Source organism: Canis aureus, chromosome 8, assembly GCF_053574225.1.
Source record: "Canis aureus isolate CA01 chromosome 8, VMU_Caureus_v.1.0, whole genome shotgun sequence".
NCBI classification, from domain to species: domain Eukaryota; kingdom Metazoa; phylum Chordata; class Mammalia; order Carnivora; family Canidae; genus Canis; species Canis aureus.
In genome coordinates, this window is record NC_135618.1 from 52769444 (window position 1) to 52793269 (window position 23826).

Here is a 23826-nt window from a genome sequence, read left to right on the forward strand (position 1 = left end):
AGGACTTTAAAAGACTTGTATCCTTTGGAACAGTAATTCCACATCAGGAAATTGATATGAAAAAAATAGTAAAAGAAGAGCACTCTTCTGTCTATAGAGGGATAGTCATAATATCTTGAAATTATGTTTTAAGTAATAACAAGTGGAAACAGCCTAAATGTCCTGTGATATTACGCAGCATTAAAAATTATGTTAGGCAAACATATATATTCCCACACAAGAAAGATCTCCACACTATAATTATAATTAGAAAAAAAGGATGTTGCAAAATGGTATGCATAATACAATCCATTTTAGTAAGAAATAATATAATCCTTTTTTGGAAGAAAGATCTAAGATTAGACATAAATTGTTAATAATCATTTTTTCCTGGGTGGTGGAGTAAAGGTGACCTTATTTTCTTCTACTTACTTTTATATGTATCCTGAATTTATTGTAAGGGATGTGCATTTTCATAATCAGAAAAATATATAAATCTATTAAGAAGTAATTTCTCAGCTGTTTTTCCCCTGAATAGGGGCATTCAGGTGACAGATAGTAAAGAGCATGGAGGATGAAACTGGGTAAAAGGATTCTAGGTTTCCTGCCCTCAATTCTAGTTGCTATGGGCTGAAAATCAGGAGAGAAATTCCTTTGCAGAGCAATTCATTGCTCTGACCTTCACTGTTAAATGAAATTAGAGGCCTGTTGAAAAGAGAATATTTTCCCTCCAAGTTGGCTATAAATATTTAAAGTGGAAAATATGGATTATGTCAGATGTGGTTGAGGAATATGCAGATGTGGTTGAGGAAACTAACACAGAAAGCCCAGGCTCTGTGCGGACACAGGCACGGGGAGGAGGGTAACCAAGGAGGGGAGATGGCCATCTGAAGGTTCAGTTGATTTGGGGTTACTTCCACAGATCAATGGTGTTGATGATGTTGCAGAAATGGCAAGTCTTGCTACACAGTCTTATTAAGCTCCATCATTGAGATCCAAGCATTGGGCTCATGAGGGTAGCACAGGATTTATTATGTTTGAAATGCAAGCAAAGAAGGAGGACATCCCCACTGGCATAATTATGTTCTGGGGCCTCTAAAAGGGTGATTCCTGTTCATTTAGTGACATTTGCTTTCCTAAGCAAGCCAGTCTTGGTAGCTGTCTATCATACAGACATATTAACACATCCATGGAGTCTGCTTTCTCCAGGGCAGGCAGGCATAAAGATGCTAAATAGCTTCCCATTCTCACCAGCCCACCCAGGTATGTTTATAACTTAAGCACCCTTGGGACTCCTGGGCGGCTCCTTCAGTTAACTATCTGCCTTCACCTCAGGTCAGGATCCCGGGGTCCTGGGATGAACCCTGTGCCCAGCTCCTTGCTTGGTGGGAAGTCTGCTTCTCTCCCTCTCCTTCTGCCCCTCCCCCCATCCTCATGCTCTCTCTGTCTCCCTCTCTCTCTCAAATAAATAGATAAAGTCTTTTAAAAAATAAAATAAATTAAGCACCCACCCAAACTTCCAGCTCAGCCCAGTGTCTGGGACTCTGGATGCCATTTTACCTTATAGAAAGCCAAGATGCTGGGATGTTGGAAGCTAAATCAGAAAGAAAAGCAAAATTGAGTCACACTGTTTTTCCATTCATTCACTAAATATTTATTGAGCATAGACAATAAGCCAGGCATTAGAGCTTCAACGATGATCCCTACCTTCAAAGAGTTCACAGTCCAGTGATGGAGATAAATATGTGAACTGGCAATTATAATACCACATGCCCAGGAGGATATATACAAAATATCGTAGACACAGAAAAAGACTTTAGGAAAAATGGTGTCAGACAAGTCTTCCTAGTAGAGAGGATTTTGATGTGATCTTGAAGCATGAATAAAGTTCACTGTATTAAAAAGAAAGCCTGGAGATCTGTGGCAAGGACATTCAAAGAACGAGAAGTATATGTGATGCTTTGATACACCAAAGTCTGTAACATGTTTTGAACATACTGAAAACCCAATAGATATTTGAATGAATAGCTAGATGGTTATCTAGAGGGGAGATTTGGAAAGTAGGCATAGGGTCAAGTTATGAAGGGATATAAATATTTTCCTATGAATTTGACTTTTCCTTGTTTCATAGCTTTGCCAACCCTTGAGCTGAACAAAACTATAGAAGGGAAATCCACGATGTTAAAACAACTGCATTTTCTAGGTTTTCTTCTTGTCCAAATATTCCAGATAATTCAGCCAAAATTATTTCCTAAAGACTTGCAAATGATCTTATCTGGGAGGCTCTGAAATTGAATGAGCTAGGTAGGTTATGTGTAGTAGCAAACAGCTCCAAATAGTAGTATTTAAAATGATAAAGATTTACTAATTGCTTATACTGTATGAGTTCTTGGGTCACTGACTTCATTTTGGGATGTGGGTAGACAGAACCTTTACCATCTGGAGGTGGGAAAGACATGATGAATTATATAACAGCTCTTATAGGCATCCGCCTGGAATTGGCACAGCTCACTTCCACTCATATTTCATTGGCCACTGCAAGTCATATGTCCTTATGGGGTAGAGAGGAGGACTCCTTTCATTTGTGCTCAGGAGGAAAAGAACCAAAATATTTGTGACAACCAATGTTCATACCAGAAGCAGAAGAGTATTTTTCCACTTATTGGCTGTGTTATTTTAGGCAAGTCACTAAACCTTTCTGAGCTTCCTTTTTTTTTTTTTTCTTTTCAGTTAAAAAAAAGTACAGGATCGGGGTGCCTGACTGGCTTAGTTGGTAGAGCATGCAACTCTTGATCTTGGGGTTGTAAGTTTGAGTCCCACACTGGGTGTAGAGATTACTTAAAAAATAAAATCTTAAAAAAAAAAACCCTATAGGATCTAACTCTAAAATCCTGTTTGTTTTTTCTCTTCTTTTTTCCCTCCCTCTCTAAAGATAAGGATAGGGTGGGACGTGACTGGATACAAAAGGGTCAGGTTTTTTTCTTGGAGCACAAGCAGACGTCACAATGAGCCTGCGAGCAAAGGATGAAACTTAACCTCAGAGTCCATAAAAAATTTACAGAATTGCAAAGCGCCAAGCAAAAAATATAAAAGAGTTCTTTGCACTCTGGGAAATTATTGAAGCCATAAAGATTCCTGCTCTTGCAGATGAGGCAGTTGGTGAGTGGAGCAGAGCAAATCAATAATGTCATACTTCTCACCCGGATCAAAATACTCAAGGAAATAGCTGCAAAGTAAGAGGGAGACAAAGTCTGTCTCAGTCAATCACTGTGCTGGGTAATGCCATAGCAGAGCACAGCCTAATAGTCTGGCCTAGGATTTTGAAAGCCAAAAAAGCATTTAATCAAAATTTGGAGCCATTGTAGATTCTAAAGGATAATTACTCAGCACTCTGGCAGAGGAGAGTCCTGGAGAAAGGATCTGATAGGAGGTTGTGCATATTTAAATGAATACTGGTTTCATAACTATAAAGAATCCTTAGGTAAGACAGGGACAAGAATAATTCCCTTTCAGAGGAATGAGAAATCAGGCATTGCAAGGTGATGATTATAAAAGATTATATATGTGTGTTGCTCACTATTATATCCTTTGCCTTAGCTTGAGGCCAGGGATGTTCATTCATTCATTCATTCATTCACCTGAGAAAATTTATTAAACATTTGCTATGTGACAGGTACAGTTTTATGGTCTGGGGTACAGCAAATGGAGTAGAAATACTAGATGTTTGTCTGCTCTCCTAGAGCTTCCATTGTAGCGGAGAAGACAGATAATAAGAAAATTAATTTTATCCTATCAGATAGTGGTAAACACTATGAAGACAATAGAGTCATGAGCAGGAGGGCTAGGATGCCCTAGGATGCCCTAGGATGCTCAGGACTTTTCTGAGAGGAGATATTTAAGCTGAGACTGGAAAGATAGAAAGATCCAGTCATGACATCCAGAAGGAAGAATATTTCAGGCAGAGGAAAACAACAAGAGCAAAAGCACTGAAATGAGAGCAAATGACAGGTTGAAGGAACTTCAGGGAGGTCAATGTTGAGAGGCCAATGATAGGAGCAGAGGGCAGAGGGGGCCAGAGAGCACAGAATCCTATATGCTAAGACAATAGTAGGTGCTCATAAGGGTTTGTTGAATTATTGACTGACTGAAGTGACTGAATGCAATCATTTACCCTGGGTTACAGAGATATTTGATGATTACGTTGAGACTAGAATTTGAGATGTAGTCTTAGGGTCTTTACATAAAAATCACAGTAACCCCTAGTAGAGTGGGAATAGTAGGAAGTAGTTGATTTTGGCATGATAAATAGTGTATACCTTACATTTATTGAACCCTTATATTCATACATATTTGACCTTCCTACATTGCTGTAGGTAAATGTTATTATCCTTTTTTGATTAATGTGGAGACTGAGGCTCAGAGAGTTTGAGCCACTGTCCTTAGTGATCACCAGAAGAGAATGCTCAGTGGATTGTTAATCTCCTGATAGACACCTTTTATTTTGTTCATTGCCTATACCCATAGCTCTTAGCATAGCACCTGTTAAACAGCAACTGCTCGATACATTTTTATTGTATGAACAAATAAATCTGTATCTTAACAGAAATGAAATCATATTCTACAATTAGCTTCTGAACCTACTTTTTCTCTGTGAATATTGTTCACCATTAGTAAAAGTCTACATTGTCCTTTTTTTTTTAATTTTTATTTATTTATGATAGTCACAGAGAGAGAGAGAGAGGCAGAGACACAGGCAGAGGGAGAAGCAGGCTCCATGCACCAGGAGCCCGACGTGGGATTCGATCCCGGGTCTCCAGGATCGCGCCCTGGGCCAAAGGCAGGCGCTAAACCGCTGCGCCACCCAGGGATCCCTACATTGTCCTTTTTAATGGCTGCATTGCATATGATTGTATCTCCATTTATTTTACCAATCTCCTATTATTGGATATTTCGTTGTTTCCATATTTTTACTATTGCAAACTTTTCTGCTGATAAAAAGTCCATAATCTGGCATCTTTGCACATCTGTCTGATTTGTTCTTGAGATAAACTCTCGTAAGTGGGTAAAATAGATGCACATTTTAGAAGCTTTAGAGACACAAACTGCCCTTTGGAAAAACTGGGTCCATTTTAGCATGTTCCTTTTGGGATGCTAACCCTTGAGGGGCATGGATAAAGTGCTATGTTTCAGAGGACAGAACCCAAAAGCACACTTGTTATGAGAGAAAAAAATCCCATTTAGGCTGAGAGAGAGGCAGTTCAGGGGAACCCCAATAACAGCCTTCAGATTTGGAAACCTGAGACTCTGATTGCAGAAGGCAAAGAGCCTAGCAGAAACCAAACTTCATGAAAAGTAATCAGTGTTAAGTTTAAATGGTGGAGGCTCTCAGAGAGTGGTCTGGGAGCAGTCAGCCAAGGAGACGTTCATGCAGAAGAAAAGTCATCATGGAGAAGCCATCAGCTGGAAAAATTTATCAGTGGAGTCATTACTGTGAATTGACTTTTGTGAGGCTTTTCCCATATCCTTTTTCCCCCTCTGGGTAGCATGGGGAATGATGATAGTCTTTGGAGATGGGCAGACCTGGGTTTGAACCCAGACTCCATTTACTCACTGTGTGACCTTGGGTTTCCAAATATTTCTAAACAAATGTTTCCAAACATTTCTGAACCTCAGTTTTCATATCTGCTAATTGGAGATAAAAATAAAATCCCTCTCATAGTATGGATAGAGAATTAGATATTACTTCCATGTGTGTAATCCAAATGATGAGAACATGAGAACCACTGGCTTCAGCCACATATGCCCCAGTGTGTCTCCTCAAGTATTTCTGAGAGGTTTTTTAAGGGCCCTTCTGAACCACCAATGATTCCATCCCAGTCTCTTCCGCATGCCAGCATAGTGCTGCCTCCTTGTCAAAGCCCTATGAGGGTCAACACTCTGGTGGCCAAAGCTGTCCTCTGCTGATGAACCCAGAGTTACTATGGCCTCAGGAGTGGGGCACTGTTCTCATTCATTCATTCAACACATGTTAATTGAGTACCTACCATGTGCCAGGTAGTGTCCTAGGTGCTAGACATTCAGGAGTGAGAAAAACTGGACGTGGTTCCTGATCCCTGTGATATTTATAATATAGTAGAGAATAAGGACACTGATGAAACAATGCCATGAGTAAATACATTATTACAAATAAAAATATGATAAATAGAGAGTATCAGGGAAAACTTACTGAGTCTTGGGGCAGGGGAGCAGGGGTAAGTAAGGATTAGGAGAGCGTGGCAGGGCTTTCTTGAAGTGACATCCTAGATGATAGCTCAGGGTGAGCAGGAGCGTATAGTCAAGGGTGCTGGGGGCAGGCATTCCAAGCAGATAGGTGTGTGCAAAGGCCCTGAGGCGGGAATAAATGTGGCATTTTTGAGGAGTTGAAGAAAGGCCAGAGTGGTAGGTCTACTTCATCCTAAGTGTGGGGCAGATACTTTGCCTTTATTCTCCACATTAGAACAGACACCAAGATGTAGCTATTAACAAGCTTTTACTAACAATTTGGGACTAGTTGAAAAGAAGCAAAACAGGAAATTATTTACAATAACTGAACAGGTCCAGCTGTCCTCAGCTTCCCTTAACTGCCTGGCTTTGTTCTCTCTCTCAGCCTGTGTTTCCATGCCTGGTCCTGAGTTCCCTCCTTCCTTCACCAGAAATATTCTAGGCATCTCTATACTGTGGAGTCCAGGCCGAACTGACCCCCAGTTTGGAGAGAAGTCCATTCCTCTCACTTAAAACCTATTTTCAGAATCCTCATTTCTTTCTTCAGGATTGACCACTCTTAAAGAGGTTTGACTATGGGAACATTCCTTCTTTTCAGAGGAAACTCCATCCCCACTCACAGTGTTGTAATTTGGTCCTACCACACAGATAGAACAATCCTACATCCCATATTTTAGGTTATTTCATAGTAAGTAATGTTGGAAATGGGGCATGGGCATCCCAGTCTAGATGAGGCTGTTCCTCTATTACAACATCTAATTTTTAGCCTGTACTTATCACAGGTTCAAAAATCTTGCGGTCTAGTCTCATTTAGGATCACCTTATGTGGCACATATTGCTTGTGTTATCCTAATATCTATTATCTTCTTCTTCTATACTAATAGAGCCTCTCACTTCCAACTGGGTGCATGACATCTGAATTAAAGACTATAATTTCCAGCCTCCTTTGCAGCTGGTCATACTCTTTGACTAAGTCCTGGCTAATGAGAAATGTGCAGCTATGCCACCAATAAGTTCATGACTTTAAAGGAAAGGGGGAATTTCTTTCCTACGTTCCTCTTACTAGCTGGCTGAAAGGTAGCAACACACCATCTTGGAAAAGGTGAATGATGGCAATACCCAAAGATGGCAGAGCAACAAGATAGAAGGAACCTGGGATTTCTGACAGCTTGGAGCCCTCACTCACCTTAGACAGCTTACTCCTAGTCAGCTAAATAAGAGAGAAATAAAATTCAGTATCATTTGACTGCTGTAATGTGGGTCTGTCTATTTTAGTAACCAAACATACAGCCTAAATAACATAATTTACCATTTATAAGATACATATCACATAGTAGGCGTTCACTAAATTGTAGCTACCATTTATTTCTAGAGTTCTCTAGCTGACAGGGAGCAAAATTGCAGGCACTTCAGGAGTATTCATACAGGAATAGCCTTTAAAGGAGTTGCCTTAATGGAGATGGAGCAATATTGGATTAAGATAGATCTTTATGGAAAAAAATGCAAAAGACAGTAATACATTTGGTAAATGTGTGCGGATGCACGAGACATATTTTATGATGTAATGGGGATTTAAATGTGAATTTCAGTTCCAGCAAAATGAAAGCATTGATTTTCTTGAAAAGGATTGGGGCTGGGAGGAAAGAATTGTGGAGAGTCTCTGGAGGCCGTTTAACTTGAGGGTGATCAGCAACCCCTGTGCTGCATCTGCTGTCACAGCCCAGAGCTTGCCCTAGTTTCCCTCAGTTTTCTAAGTTATGAATCCATGAAGCTGCGTTTCTGTTTAACTTCTGTTTATCCAAATCAGTGAGGGGTGTGGTGAGAGCTAAGGTTGTTCTTACAGGCCCACTGCCCTTCAGAGAAGGAGAGGGGGAGAGCATGAAGGAAGAATTTCAGATTTTCATGGGTTTTCCCAAGTAGCCATGCTCACTAAGATGGCCTCAAACCTTCAGAATGGTGGAGCTATCAGCCCAGACTATAGTCTTCTGTCTTAGTGGTCTTTCTGTGAGGGCAGGATTCCAGACCTCCAACAGAAGCCTGTGCTCCAGGCAAAGTGCCCTAACTACCACTCAGAATCCACTTTCAGTAGAGAGAAAAGCACACGGCTTTTGGATTCAGGAAGTTCTGAGTTTGGATTCCTACTCTGCAGCTTCCCTACCAGGTGTGTGAACTTGGGCAAGTGAATTCAGCTTTTTTGAGGCTGGGTTTCCTCATTTGTAATATAGGATTGCTATCTTCTTCATATCACTGCTTATTATTATTCTCCAAGTTGGTTTGAAAGAATACAGTCTTTTTTTAATTTAAAAAAAATATTTTATTTATTCATGAGAGACTCAGAGAGAGGGAGAGAGAGAGAGAGAGAGAGAGGCAGAGACATAGGCAGAGGGAGAAGCAGCCTCCCTGTGGGGAGCCTGAGGTGGGACTTGATCCTAGGACCCCAGGATCACGACCTGAGCCCAAGGCAGATGCTCAACCACTGACCTACCCAGGCGCCCCTGGAAGAATGCAGTCTTGAGATGAATTTACCAACTCATTGAAAATAAATATGCAAGCTTGACAGAGAATATGATCTTGAACTCTACAGCAAAAATCATTCATCTTCCCTGTGAGAAATCAGGTGGGAATGGGAACTGGGCTTAGCAGAGGGAATGGTTTCTAGCCCTTACTCTATTTCTAACTTAATGTTTGACATTAACTGTGTTCTTCCTATCCTCTGGACCTCTGTTTCTTCGTCTCTGAAGTCCCTTCCATAATTTCTGTTGGTCCAACAAAAGCTGGGCATCAATGGCATGACTTGGTCATGGTCCTAGAGAGAATCAGTAAAGGCCAAGGCTGGACCAAATTCCCAATCTGGAGCTTTGTTCAGTGCTTTTAACATCTCATAACCACCAACTGAGCACTTGTTCTGTGCTGGGGATAGCGGCAGGTGCTATGTGTAGGAAAAACAAGGTTCCAGCTCTCAAAAGGCTTACAATTTAGCTCATGTGACATAGATACAATCACGGTCATTTATCAGGATCCCAGACATCCCTTTCCTGCTCATCATCACTCTATTTGTGTAAAAGAAGTCCCATGAGCCCAGGACAGGCCTGTGGGTCCCAGAGCAGCTACAACCTCACACCTTGCCTCTCACTGATCCCTGCGCCTCTGCTCTCTCTCCACCTCTAAGCCTTTGCACATGAGAACCTCTTGTTCCTAATCTGCTAGTTTGGCTCTTTGATGTTTATTGTGCACTCATGTTAAGGATATTCTTTAATGATCTTTTGCAAACCCAACATTCACTTTATGAAGTATGGACTATTATTTTTATTTTTACAATTGAGTCAAACTGTGGCACAGGGAGATTTCATTAATTCACTCAAAACACATGGCTAGGAAGTGGCAGACCTGGGATTTGAACCTGGGGAGTATGAATGTGCTAAACCGTTCAGCAGCTGTGTCGTCTATGTTTCTGCCAGTCTCTTGTTTGGGTAACTCAGATATTCCCAGGCTCCCAAAGCTGAGTCTAACAAGGTCATGATTAACAGTGGTCATATCTACTCCACTGACAGGCACCCTTATCTGTATAATAAAGGCCTTTTTGCTCCCTCCCACCCCATTCCACCAAAGTGTCACCCAGGTTCTGCTGGGAGTCCCAAGGAGGTTTCATATCAGCTCTCAAATGACTCTTTCAGGGTATGTTTGCTCTAGGTTGCTTTTCAGTGGCTCTTGCTGGAATAACTTTGACATTAATGTATATGATAGATGGTGTCACCCAGTGGCTCCTCAAAGCTGGAAACCTATAACAGCAGCAAGAATGCAACACATTTAGCAAACACTTCCTATATACCCAGATAAGCCCTCTCTGTGTATTAACTCACTTATTCCTCATAGCAAACTTAGGAGGTGGTCATTATTAATATATCTGGCTTACAGACAAGAACACTGAGGCACGGACAGGTGAGGGGACTTGTCCAAAGTCAGTTAGGAAGAAGCAAAGTAAGGTTTTGAACCCAGATCCTCCAGCCCATTGCCTGCAACCTGCCCCATGTGTGGGTCCTGCATTCTCAACTTCTTTCCAGAGCAGAAGCCACACTGTGTGCTTGTGCTGGAGTGAGTCAAATCTGCCTGGCTCTGCACGTGCCCCACTTTGTCCACTGGCCCTCAAAGTATTGACAGGGGCTCCCTGAGATGCACAGATGCTCCTTCAGCATTTCACCCCAGGGTTCAGACCCTAGCCTTGAGACCAATGGTGACCTCACTTCTTTCTCCCATCTCCACCCATGTAAATCAACTCTTCCACATGGATCACCTCCAGGTGATCCTGAAAGATGGCCTGAAACCCCTTCTTCTCAGATGGAACCCCCATTACATCAAACAAACAACAGCAATAAGAACTCCTATGAAATCTGCTCACTTGACCAATCATTTTCCCAGCGTCCTCTCTCTTTACAGGGAGGCTGGAACCCATCAGAGAGAATATTTACCCAAAGCTCTGAGAATGCTGCTTTAAGAAAATCTTATTTATTTACCTTTTTCAAGTGGGCATTGTTCAGTTGGGAATGTCGGATTGACTTTTGAAGCCAAAATTAAATCTTAGGACCAATTCTGATTTTATGCTACAGAAGATCTCTAAGGAGAGCTGTGATGAGTATTTCATTTTCTCATGCAGTAGGATAGGGATGGAGGCCAAGAGGGTTCAGCCCTTGAAGCTTTCACTGGAAGGTCAATTCCCTCACTGGGTGAAGTCTTTGAAGCTAAAGCAAAGCAGAGCAGAGCGGGGGATGGGGGGGGGGTGGCAAAGCAGGAGATGAAAGCCTGGAAGCTTTCTGTAAATGCCATCACAGCCCAAGTAAGCTTTGGCTCATCATGATTCCCCAAATCATAATAACAATGTTTAAAACCTGAAGCAAGGCTTTGTTGAGATGCACCTGGCAGGATCTGAGATTGTGCATGCTGGAAGGCTTAGGTTTCAAGGCCTCTGCAGTTGGGAATGATGATGGGGGGTCCAGAATGCTTGGCAGGGACCAAAATCTCACAAGGGGCCAGGGACTCTTCCACATGATTATGTTCACTTCACCTTTCACTTGTGTTTTTTGGTGGTAAAGACTGTATCACTTCTTCCCACACCATTTGCCACAATCAATTTCAACTGTTCCTTGCCCAAACCTCTGCCAAGAAGAAACTTCTTTAGAATCACTGGGTGAAAAATTAGGCTCAGTTGTTAGTCTGAAGGCTGGCAAATTTCACCGTCTCCCCACAGACAATACATCAAATACAACTGCAAATGGGCTTCAAACACAGGCATAATGAATTGGCCACGTACTTAGGACTTGGAGCTGAGCTTGCAGCTCATACTGAGTTTTACGTGTGTTTTCCTCTACAACATTTGGAGTATTTTTGTATAAGCCTCAGTGGAGCTTCCAAAAGTCTTAGGGCATCAAAATCTTCTGGACTCATACATATACTTATCATATGGCCCAGCAATTTCACTGCTACGTATCTACCCCAGGCCAGACATTTGGAAACACATGTACCTAAAAAATCATGACAACATTCTTCATAATAGTCTAAAGACAAGAAACCCCACAAATATCCATCAACTGGAAAATGGATAAACAAAATGTGGTGTATCTATACGATGGAATGCTACTCAGGAATAAGAAAGAACAAGCTACTGGTGCATGCCTGACATGGGTGAACCTAAAAATAATTATGAAACGTTGCAGAAAAAGCCAGACAGAAAAGACTACATAATGTATGATTCCATTTATATGAAGTTTCTAGAAAAGGCAAAATTAGAGAGTACAGAACTGATTGGTGGTGGTTTGGGACGGGAGCTGTGAGCAGGATAAGAGCAAAGGCCAGAAGAATAAGGGATCTTTCTACAACTGGGTGGTGGTGATGGTTTCCTCACTATGGAAATTTATTGAAATGTACTGATTTGTACAGTTGCAATGGGTACTTTTCATGATATGTAAATTTTTTAAAAGATTTTATTTATTTGAGTGAGAGAGAACAGATGAGCAGAAGGAGAGGCAGAGGGAGAAGAAGAAGCGGACTCCACGCTGAGCAGCCCGCTGTAGGGCTCCATCCCAGGACCCTGAGATCATGACCTGAGCTGAAGGCAGCTGCTTAACTGATCGAGACACCCAGGTGCCCCCATGATATGTAAATTATATCTCAATAAAGAGACATGACAGCTAAAACCCAAAATCCTCTGGGCTTCCTTCTCTTCTTCCTTCCTCTGTGCTTGATTCTTCTGTTTCCCTAGCTCTCCATTCCTCTCCAGACATTTGCTAAACCTCAGAAATGTTATTGTCCCTGTGCTGGGCACTGCCATCACTCATGCGTCCAGTCACTCAGCAAATATTTATTGAGCATATACTTTGTGCCAGGCACCGTTGAGGATTGAGGAGACAGTAGTAAATAAAACGAAGTCCCTGTCTTTATGGAGCATTCCAGTGGGACACATAGACACATATAAACATCATTTTGGGAAGCCATGAGTGTTTTGAACAGAGAAGGACTGGAGAGGGATAGTCAATGGTCATTCTGGATAGGACTCAGAGCCTGAATGGAGCAAGTGTTGGGCGGGAGTGTGTGGAAGAACAGGCTGAGGAGTGAGGTGGGGACTCCCTCTGTGTGCCTGATGGGCAAAAAATGGCAGGGAGGCCAGTGTGCCTGGAGAAGAGGGAGCACCCATAGAGGGAGGCAGGGGCCAGATGGTGTGGGCCTCTTTTGCCATAGTAAGGAATTTGGGTTTTATTTTAAAAATAAGAAAGCCTTTAAGAAAAAAAAAAAAAGAATAGAAACTTCTGGATGGTTCAGAGCAGAATATGACCTCATCTGACTTCTATCTTAAAGGGGACTCTGATCCTCTGACTGCTGTAAGGCATAGACTGAAGAAATTGGACATGGGACACAGAGGCCGTTAGGAGGCTGATGCTCTGACGGGAGAGGACAGTGGCTCATGTTCAGCTGGCAGTGTGGTCGGGGTGAGATGTGCTCAGAAATGAGATCTATTTGGAAGGTAGGCCTGACAGGATTAGAAACTGGAGAGCTTGGAGGCTAAAATGAGCTAATAATGTAGCACGGGAAACAGAGCTGTAAAGATAATTGCTATAATGCACAGTTGTAGAGAATTTACTCTACTAAACACATCTTTTTGATCCTCACTATGAGGTAGATGTTATAATCATCACCATTCTACAAATGGGAAAAATGACACCCCCAGGAGAGTAAACAATTTGCCCAAGGTCAAGCTTCTAGTAAGTGGTGGAGTTGGGTTTGAACCCAGGCAGCCTAACTCAGACCTTACTCTTGTAACCACTGTGCTGTACTGACTCTGTGTGCTGAAGGTTAAAATAGAAACAAGCAGGAACCAGGGGGGTAGGTAGGTGCAGGTTTGGATGGAGAAGGCAGAGAGGGCTTCCTGGAGGGGGAGACCTTAGACTGTGACTTGAGGAAAGAATAGGAGCTTTCCCTTTCCAGGGGACAAGGTGCAGATGCTGTTCCAGGCAGGGGAGGACATGTGCAAAGTTTCTGGGGCACGATCCAATTTGGCATGAACTTAAAACGGCCTATGATTCCACAAAGTTGGAGTGTAGGAGACCGGGGAAATGAATTTGGAGAGGGAGGCAGAAGGCAGATCCTCAAGTAGTTGGGAATGTCCGGGTGGCCAGTGTTTCCTTTAATAATGGATGCATGGCACATGTGCTAAGCAAAATGGTTACAGGTGATATACAGGCAAGCACCTTGATTTAAATGGTTGTGAATTTCTTATCTATTCATGTTAATATCAATTAGAAAAATATATCATGAGCTCATCAAATCTATGCCTTCATAGATATTGCTTAGGACAGGAGAGAAGTTTTTGGAAACAGTTGATTGAAAGGAGGATGCTATGTCATGAATAGTATAATTGAAAGATTATTCATGCTGTATTGTTTGCTGTATCAAAAGATCAGAAGCCACCTAATTGCTCATCAGTTGAAGACTGGTTGAAGAATGGGGCAAGTGAACACAAAGCAGCCCTAAAAAATAAGGAAGCTTTTTATATTCTGATAATAAAACAAGCTCTGAGGTGCATTGTTAAGTCATAAAAGCAACTGAAAGAACATTATGTCCTATATGCTTCATTTTTGTTTATAAAGGGTGTATATGGGGCACCTGGGTGGCTCAGTCAGTTAAACGTCTGCCTTTGGCTCAGGATATAATCCCGAGGTCCTATAATCGAGCCCCATTTTGGGCTCCCTGCTCAGTAGGGAGTCTACTTCTCCCTCTTCCTCTGCCACTCCCCCTGCTTATCCCTGCATTGTCTCTCTCTCTCTCAAATAAATAAATAAGTAAAATCTTTGTAAAAAATAAAAAGGGTTTATGTGTGTGTGCATGTGTGTTTGTATGTGTGCATCTATTTACTTATATATTAGTAGACATTAGTAGTCTTTTCCTCTGGAAAGACAGACAAGAAACTGATACCAGTTGTCTTTGTTTGCTCAGTCTGCTGTAACAAAATACCATAGGCAGCATGGCTTATAAGGAACAGAAATTTATTTCTCACAGTTCTGGAGACTGGGTTGTAGTAGTAGCCATTGTGGGTTCTGGTGAAGGCCCTCTTCCTGGTTTGCAGCTTGTGTCTTCTCCCTGTGGTGTGTCCTCACATGGTGGGAGGGGCTAGGGATGTCAGGGATGTCGCTGGAGCCTCTTTTATCAGGACACCAATCCCATTCATGGAGGTTCTACCGTCAGGACCTAACTGCCTCCCAAAGACCCCACCTTCTAACACCATCACTTGGGGGCTAGGATTCCAACATGTGAAATTGGGGGGAGGGGAACACATACATTCATACCATAGCAATGGTGGTTGTCTCTGGGAAGAGGATCTGCGTGAAAGGGGAAGGTGGGAGAGTTTTTGCTATGTACCCTTTTATAAGTTTTGCATTTTGAACCATATAAGTGCATTCAAAATAAAGCTTATTTGCTTAATATTAACGCACCCAGGTCATATGTATAGTGAAGATCATTATGGCAAAATATGCAAGTCAGGTATCTGAGACCCATATGGAGGCAGTGAGGAGTTACAGAAGGGCTGAATAGGTGAAGACAGTTTCTTTTTTTTTTTTAAGATTTTATTTATTCATGAGAGACTTTAGAGAGGCAGAGACACAGGCAGAGGGAGAAGCAGGCTCCCCTGCCAGAAGCCCAATGCAGAACTCTATCCCAGGACCCCAGGATCATCCCCTGAGCCGAAGGCAGATGTTCAATGGCTGAGGACAGTTTCATAATGGGTTTTACTGAGTTAATCAGTTGTGTGCAATACTTGGCTTCATTTCTTTCATTCCACCCCTTTCATATCTATGTTCATTCCACCCAGTTTCATATCTATGTATCTTATGCTTCCATAAGAATCTTATCTGCTGGAACCCCTCTACAAAAGTAAGCACCATTAATCAGAATATGTGTCTGTGACTCAGACCTGGACCAGCCCTGCTGTGTCCAAGTGGTGTGAGCCACTGGCTTCAATGACCCTGAGCACTTCAGTGTCGGACCTGGTCCAGCTTCTTACTTCCTGGATGAGCCCAACCAAGTCATTTCCTTCCATCTCTTGAGCCTCAGTTTCTTCTCTGTAGAGTTGAGATGACAATACTACCTCTGTCCTAGAGATATTGTAAGAAAAGAAAAAGGTGAAACATGCAAAAGGTTTAGCACAGTTCAAGGAAGAGATTAAGGATGTAACATACCTCAGCTCTTGTGTGGGTCATGGCTCATCAGAAAACACCCTCTGGATCAAGAAACATTTGAACACTTACCATAGGTGCTATGGAATATGTAAAGAGCCTTTATCCCTCCAGATTTCACAATTTTGTTACAGAGCCCTAACATCCTCCTGAAAACAAAACATGAAACATGCAAGAAAAAAATAAGCAATGCTGTGTAGTCATGAAGTGGAACTCATGAAGTTATTTTGGGAACTACACAGACAACGATCAGAGCACAAAATGCCTGCATTTCCCTTCTCATATCTTCTTTGGTCTTTCTAAGGTCTCAAGGAGAATATCCCAGTTAGTGCCGATTTGCCTTGAACACCCTCCTAACATTTTCGAATCTCCCTTCATAACAAAGGGAGAATTATACCTTTATACCTTATCCCTTTATATCTTTTTCTCTGGCATATTTATGGCATTATTTATTCATGGTTTTCTTATAATAGTATTGGGTAAAAGATGAAGTCAATTCTAGCGTTGGTATTCCTTGGGTATAGAAAACGTCATGAAGGTGGCACCAGAAAGAACATGAGTGAGTCGTGATTCCAGAGGTGCTGGAAGAATGAGATGTGGAAATTCAGAGGATGGTCAGAGTGGCCAAAGTGGGTCAGGAAGCATTTCCTGGAGGGGGCTGTGTGTGATCTAGGGATGAAAGAGCAGAAGGGAAAAGCTTCAGGTTGGGAAGCCAGAGACATGGCATGCTCTCTCCAGACCTCCCAGGAACAAGCTTCCCACACCAGTCTTTCCCTCTGGGTTTCAGTGTCCCTTCTTCAGAGAAGCCTCTCTTGACCTCACTCTAGATCTATCTGGCCCCCTATTTTATCCTCTTGGATCTATCTCTCTTTGCCTTTTTTTTTTTTTTTTTTTTTTTGCTCAGAATACCTATCACAGTCTGTAATTATATATTTTTTAAAAGCTTTTTTAAAAAAATATTTATTTATTTATTTATTTATTTATTTATTTATTTATTTATTTGAGGGAGAACATGAGTGGACGGCAGGGGCAAGAGAGAGGGAGAGGGAGAAGCAGACTGCCCCCTGAGCAGGGAGCCTGATGCAGGGCTCTATCCCAGGACCCTGAGATCATGACCTCAGCCGAAGGTAGATGCTTATCAGACTGAGCCACCCAGGCGCCCCTGTAATTCCCCCTGTAATTATGTATTTATTTGTATGCTAATTGGATTACTGCCTGAGCCTGCTCACCACCCCCCTATTACACTATAGCTTTTCTAGAGTAGAGACTCTGCTTATTTTTGTTACTGGTACATTCCCGGTGTCCAGCGGAGTGTTTGGCACAAGGTAGGACTCAATCATTTACCTAATCAGTCAATCCGTTAATTCATTCATTAATGACTATATTTTTCACCAAAGGGCAAGGAAAAGAGAACTGGCCCCCAGGGGTCTGAGGCTGTTGTCTAAAGCTCTTGAATGCAAGTATAAAATGTCTTTGAGGCTTTCCTTTTATCTAAGAAGTATACAAGCAGGTGGTATTCTGTGGCACCATAGATCTATTTGCTTTAATCTAACAGTCATGTTTTCAATTACTCATTGATGAAATAATTTAACTTTTTCCCCTAAAACATGTTCTGGTAAATTGACTTTCCAGGAAGACACACCATCTTCATTCTGTGTCTCCAACCACCCCCACTGCATGCCCTGTTTTGAGAAGCATGTCTTTGGAGACCTTTTAAATTTTTTAGCACATTTCATAGCTGTGATGCCAACTCACCTAGGGACAAAGTCAAAGTTGCCTCTGGATTCTTTGGGTCTTTTCTCCCATCCCTCTTTTTTTCCCCCAATTTTGCGCATACTTTCTCCTGCTCTTATCCAGTTTTTTCACCTTGTTCCTCTGATGCACAGCTCGTTGGCTTGAATCCTGTAGCCCAGAGGCTCTCAAACTTGAACATACATTAGAATCGCCAAGGGAGGTTGGAGGGGGCTTGTAAAAACAAATCACTCAAGTTTCTGATTCAGTAGGTCCCTGTGAGGCCTGAGATTTTGCATTCCTAATAAGTTCCCAGGTGATGCTCATGTTGCTGGTCCAGGGAGTACATCTGAGGACCTGTGTTGTCATCTGGACCCTGTTTGCTCATCTAAAACACCTGGGGGACTTAAAAGACCCCAGATATGTAGACTTCCTCCCAGACTCAACTGAATCAGAATCTCTAGAGGGGAGGCTGAGTCACTCATGCATTTAAAGTTGCCTTGGAAATTCTAATGCTCTAAAGCCCAGAGAGGTTGTGATTTGCCCAAGGTCACACAGCACAATGAGGCAGAGGTAAGACGAGAGCCCAGAATTCTTGGATCTTAGAAAAACAACGTCCTCATATACTTTCCCATTGCTAGATTCTTTTATATTCATTAGCATATCTAACCCTTACTTTATAGATTGGCAACTGAGGCTTAAAGAGGCAAAGTCCCCTGCCTGAGTGGGTGCCAATACTACCTGCCTTCAAGTGCTGCTCTGAGGAGCGTATGGAAAAGGCCTCAGCTTTGAAAGCAGAAACACCTGGACTTGCATTCTGGTTCCATTACTTGGTGGGACTTGGTGACTAGGTGAACTCAATTAAATATCAACTCTTCCTTGCGCCTCAGCTCCTCATCTGTAAAATGGGGCTGATGGTATCTCACCCCACAGAAAGGAAATACTCTGTTACTACATGGCCCCATGTCCATCTCTGTTATCTCACACACTGGCCTCCTCACAGCTCCAGTGATGTGTCTTCCTATGGCCCCTCAGGGACCATTCCGGCACCTCCCTCCCCGCTGGACCTAGAGATTCTAGAAGAAATTTCCCTCAGCCACTATACGTATCCGAAGTTAGAAGACAGCTGTTTTAAGCTAACATTCACACATCATCTCCTTTAATCCCTATACCGGCACTCCAAGGTAGATAACCCCTACCCCATTTTCAGAGGGAGACACTGATACTCGGGGGTTGTACTGCTAACAAGAGGCTGGACCAAGAACAGAATCCAGGATCATCTCGCTGCAGAAATTATGCTCTTAACAGGCAAAATGACCACTGTGTGCCAGCAAATCTGCTCATTTTCAAAGTAAGAGCAAAACTCACTCCTTTGGGGAAAAAAAGTATTCATTTTCCAAACCAAAGCAGACAGCAGGAGGCTGGCATCCACAACAATGTTAGTGAGCAGAACTTGCTGCCTTCTCAGTGCCAGCCCTCTCCCCAGTCCCTTCCCCATCCTTTGGGCCAGCTCACACCCACAGCCTCCTGGACACTAACAGCTCCAGTCTGGATGCTGGGGAGCCACTGCTGGGCTTTCGCTGGCTTGGAATTTCTTGAAATCTCTTGGCTTCAAGGGCCACTTGTGTGGTTCATGCTGCCCTCCAGGAAAGCCCAACTCTGTCAACTTCTTGCTTTGCTCTGAAATGCTTCCCCCCACCTTATTCATGCACTACCGTGAAGCCACTTTGAGGGAAAGTGGGGGTGATGTGGTCAGGCTTCTCCAGATCCTCTGGGTGGGACCTTGGCAAAATCCTGTGGCCTTTAGACTAGAAAAAGGAGAGGTTCATTGTTTTGCAACTAGGATTTCTTGTTCACCATTCCTTCTTCTCTTTCTCCTTCTCCTTTTACCTCTCCTTCCTCTTTCTTTTTCCCTCCCTTTCTCCTTCCTCCCTTTCTTCCTCCCTGAGCTGAAATCAGTGATAAACTGCTCATCCTTGATAGATCCCCGTGAACTAGGACTCACTCAGAAATCCTCCTGCAGGAGATCTGGATAAATTGACCTTCACTCTCTCACCAACCTGCTCCCCACTGCCTTTCTTGCCAAAGCTTTCATCTTTATGCCAAAACAGTCCCCAAGCTGCTTCCCCCCTCCCCTTGGACAGGAGATTCAGCTCAAGAACTATCTTTCCACTGAGGAGTTTGGAGTCAGAGAGACCTGAGTTCACATCCTAGACTGGTCCCTGACCTTTGCTGTGACCTTGGAAATACACTTAACCTCTCTGAGACTGTTTCTTCAACTGACAGATGGGAATAATAGGCCTCCCGGAGTTGTTGAGATCAAATGGGATACTAAAGTGCCTGGCATCTAATAGGTGTTCAGGGTTTGTTCTCACAGTTACCGTGCTCATTAAGCCATCTTTTCTATCAGGGCTGATGGACAGTCACTCAAGTATGACTGTTGATAATTTAAAATATCTACATAATGATTGCTACTTTTAAATGTGCTTTCATTTCTTTCATCTCATTTAATGCCTGCTGTAGCAGTACCTGCCCCGTGTTAATATTCCTCGAAAGCCTACATTTCAGAGGAGGAAACTAAGTCTCAGAGAAGTTGTATAACTTGCCAGCATCAATAAGCCAGTCAGTGTCGGGTTCAGCATTCCAGTCAAGGTGTCAGGGCTCCAGAGCATCTGGCCTGTCCCCTGATAATATGCCAACACGCTATCTTGCCCTGTGGTATTTGCTTCTTTACAAGAAGCTCAAAAAAGTAGTCCCTGGTCCTTTCAGATCTTCTTAACTGGCTAGTGAGAAGACCAACACTGAGGCAGAAAGGCATTCCATAGGGGGTTCTACAGTCCTACAGTCCTATCATAGGGGGCCAGTCCTAAGGGTAGCCTGGCCTTATAAAGCTAACTGGAAAAATAAAAGTTGCTTTTAGAGCTGGAAGGAACCTCAGAGAAAATCCATTCCTTGCTGGCTCTTTCTACATGATGAAGTAGAGGCCTTGAAAGGAATTTGGACCCATGCCTTGTGATCCCCTCTGCAGGTCTCTCTGTATGACTTGAAGTAAAAAGATGACACTTGGCTTCTGTACCCTTGTGCCCCAGTGAAAGCAGCCAGGAAGTCCTCCAGCTCTCAGGGGAACCCTGCCCTCCCTCCTCACCCCATCTTCAAAGGAGCTGGGAGGGAAGCAGGAGGACTCCCTCCTGTCCCCCACCAGGCCCGTTCTCAGGTACTAGGTTGGGGGCTCTGGGGACCTGTGTCATGATTCGGGGAGACTGGGATGATCCCCCACCCTCCCCCCACACTCCCTCACATGCTTCCCACTTCAGGGGAGAGAGACAGGGGGAGGGAAATGGCAGTGACTGAGAACTCCATCCAATGCCAAGCATCGATCTGGCTCTGGGTGTTGTCATGGCAACAGCTCTTCCACTCAGGGAGAGATGGCTCACTACCATGAGGAGACCTTCTCAGCCCCCTCCCCTTCCCAGACCACCCTTCCCTCTCCTCAGCCCCCTAGCAACCTGCCCCAAATAGTCCTAGTCACCTTTCTGTCTTCTCTGGACAATCATCCTGTCCATCCACCACCCCTCTCCCCTCCATCATCCTCCACCGCCACTCTGCCACTCTTCCTTGTGCCCCCCACACACACCTCTTGTCTCCCTGTGCTCTGCTTGCCTGCCATCACTTCTGCAGGCTTTAGAGCCACCTCTCTCCTGGGCACACATAGATTCAGGGAATGGGAAAAGATAGAATCTCCCTCTGAGCCTGGATGCTCAAGGCAGCCTCTTGTTTCCCGCAGGCAGTCCTCCCCACTGCTCCCCAGTAGGCAGCCTTCTCCAGGGGAGCAGGCAAGGTCACTAAAACACTATGTCTGCCTGAGAGGACCCAGAGAGAAAAGAGCTTAGACTTACTATAGGACCATCCTGGGTTCTAGGCCCTGCTCTGCTACTTACTAGCTTTGCAACTGCTGAGAGATTCATTTTCCTCAGCTAAAGAAGAAAATAACAGTATGGTAACAACAGTGGGTTGTCATGAGGATAAAATGAGAGGCCAATAGCAGCCCATATTTACTGAGCCCTGGCTATGTACTAGGCACTGTGCTAGGCACCATATGTGTGTCACTCAATCCTGTGAAATAGCCACATTTGCTGTCCCCAGTTACAAATGAAGAGCTAAAGCTTAGAAAGACCATGTAACTCACCAGAGGCCACCAGCCCTGGAGTTCTGTGGGCAGTCTTTGGTCCCAGTGAGAATGAAACCAAGGTTCTTGGGTTCGAACTCTATCCTTTCTCTCTCCCCATATTAGGAAAGTGGCAAGCAGATTGCCTGGCACACAGTAGGTGGTGGATATTTATCACACACTATTCTGACAGTTAATTAATTAAATCATTTGTTATGTGCCTAACATGTCCTGGGTGTTAGAAGTACAATGATAAATTACACACAATCTTTGTCCTTGAAAGGCTTAAAAGGCTGTAGCAGGAGACAGTCAGGCAGATACTGGCAGTGTGGTATAGGGGTTTGAACCCAGGCTCTGGAGCCACTAAGTCTGAGTACAAATATCACCTGCCCAGGGTACCAGCTGAATAGTCTTAGGTATATCACTATACCTTTCTGGATCCTTATCTCCTCATCTATACAATTAGGTTTTGAATGGAACCTACCTTACAGAGGTATCGTGAAGACCTAAAAAGAAAATATACACATGACCCAGGACAATCCACAAAATAGACTAAATCCTCCATAAAAGGGCAAAGTCAATATTTTCTTTTTTAGATTTTCTTTTATTTATTCATGAGAGACACACAGAGAGAGACAGAGACAGGCAGAGGGAGAAGCAGGCTCCTTGTGGGGAACCTGATGCGGTACTCGGACCCAGGACCATGACCTGACCCAAAGGCAGATGCTCAACCACTGAGCCACCCAGGTGCCCCCAAAATCGGTATTTTTATTAGCAGCTCAGTTACATTAGAACCGAGAGGAGGAAGTGGTCAGCACTCTGGAGAAATCAGGAAAGGCTACATGAAGGTGGTGAGGCTCTTGCACAATCTTGGAGGGATGGCTCTTGGCCAGGCAATCCAGGAGGGGCAGGTTATCTAAGGCAAAGGATTCATCTGGAGCAAAGGCGTGAGGCAGACTAGTGTGTGTGTGTGTGTGTGTGTGTGTTTAAGAGTGCACAGCGTGAATAGCAGTAGCAGCATTTATGGAATATTTACTCTGTGCCTGGCATCGCTTGAGGTCAGTGGTTCACTCTCCTGGAGGAATGTTAAAAAAAAAAAAAAAAAAACCTATGGAGCTTTGTGTTTGATCTGTTTCAATAAGAATGCTGGACCCTATCCCCAGAGATTCTTATTTAATTGGTCTGGGGTGGCCCCACCATCAGCTCCTTTGGTGATGCAAATATGAATCTTGGATGGCAAAGCTTTAGTCTATGTGTTTTGAAATATTAAATCATCTAATTTCCATGACAACTCTAGAAGTTGGTACCAAGGCTCAGAGAGGTTAAATAACTTGTAAAAAAAAAAAAAAAAAGCCATAAGGTTGAATTAAGGCAGATCTGACTCCAGGACCCTCTTAACCACTATGCTGAGGATGGAGAAGAGGGTGTTAAGGAATAAATTGGAGATAGCAAGATGGGAAGGATGGTGGGTGGGTGGGTAATAGATGCCATTTGGGCAGCTACTCTGTTGTCAGCTTTGTGATCCCAACTCCTGTGGCCCTAGGCATGGATGCCATCTTCTACAAATATCTCCTGCCTGTGCTTCTGGGGGTCAGGACCTAGGCTGTTGTCCCTAGCCCTAGTCTTCCCTGAGATGTGCACTCAAGATTGAACATATGTATGAACCATCACAGAAAGGATCTTATTAAAATGCAGATTCTGATTCAGTAGGTCTGGGATGGGCCTGGAGATTCTGCACTTCCAACAAACTCCCAGTAGCTCCCAGCAGTTACTCTGCTGATTTGAGTAGCAAGTGAAAAAAAATACAATTCTATCTGTGGGAGCCCATGTGTGTTTGAACTTTGAGAGAGCTCTCTTCTTTATGCCCTTTGAGTGACTTCCATACCTCTGCACCCTGTAGAGGCCTCCCCATGCTTCAGAAATGACCGGTTTTATTTGTTCTTCCCTTAAGTGACACTATAGTATTACTTC

The 23826-nt window shown here is 43.3% G+C and overlaps 1 long non-coding RNA gene across 1 annotated transcript; it reads left to right on the forward strand.

The window, feature by feature from the left end:
• Positions 1 to 2890: 2890 nt before the first annotated feature.
• On the forward strand, positions 2891 to 7481 carry LOC144318127 (uncharacterized). The gene is made up of 3 exons (XR_013383970.1): positions 2891 to 3138; positions 6626 to 6807; positions 7125 to 7481. It is a non-coding gene; the product is annotated as an uncharacterized LOC144318127 (long non-coding RNA).
• Positions 7482 to 23826: the final 16345 nt, after the last annotated feature.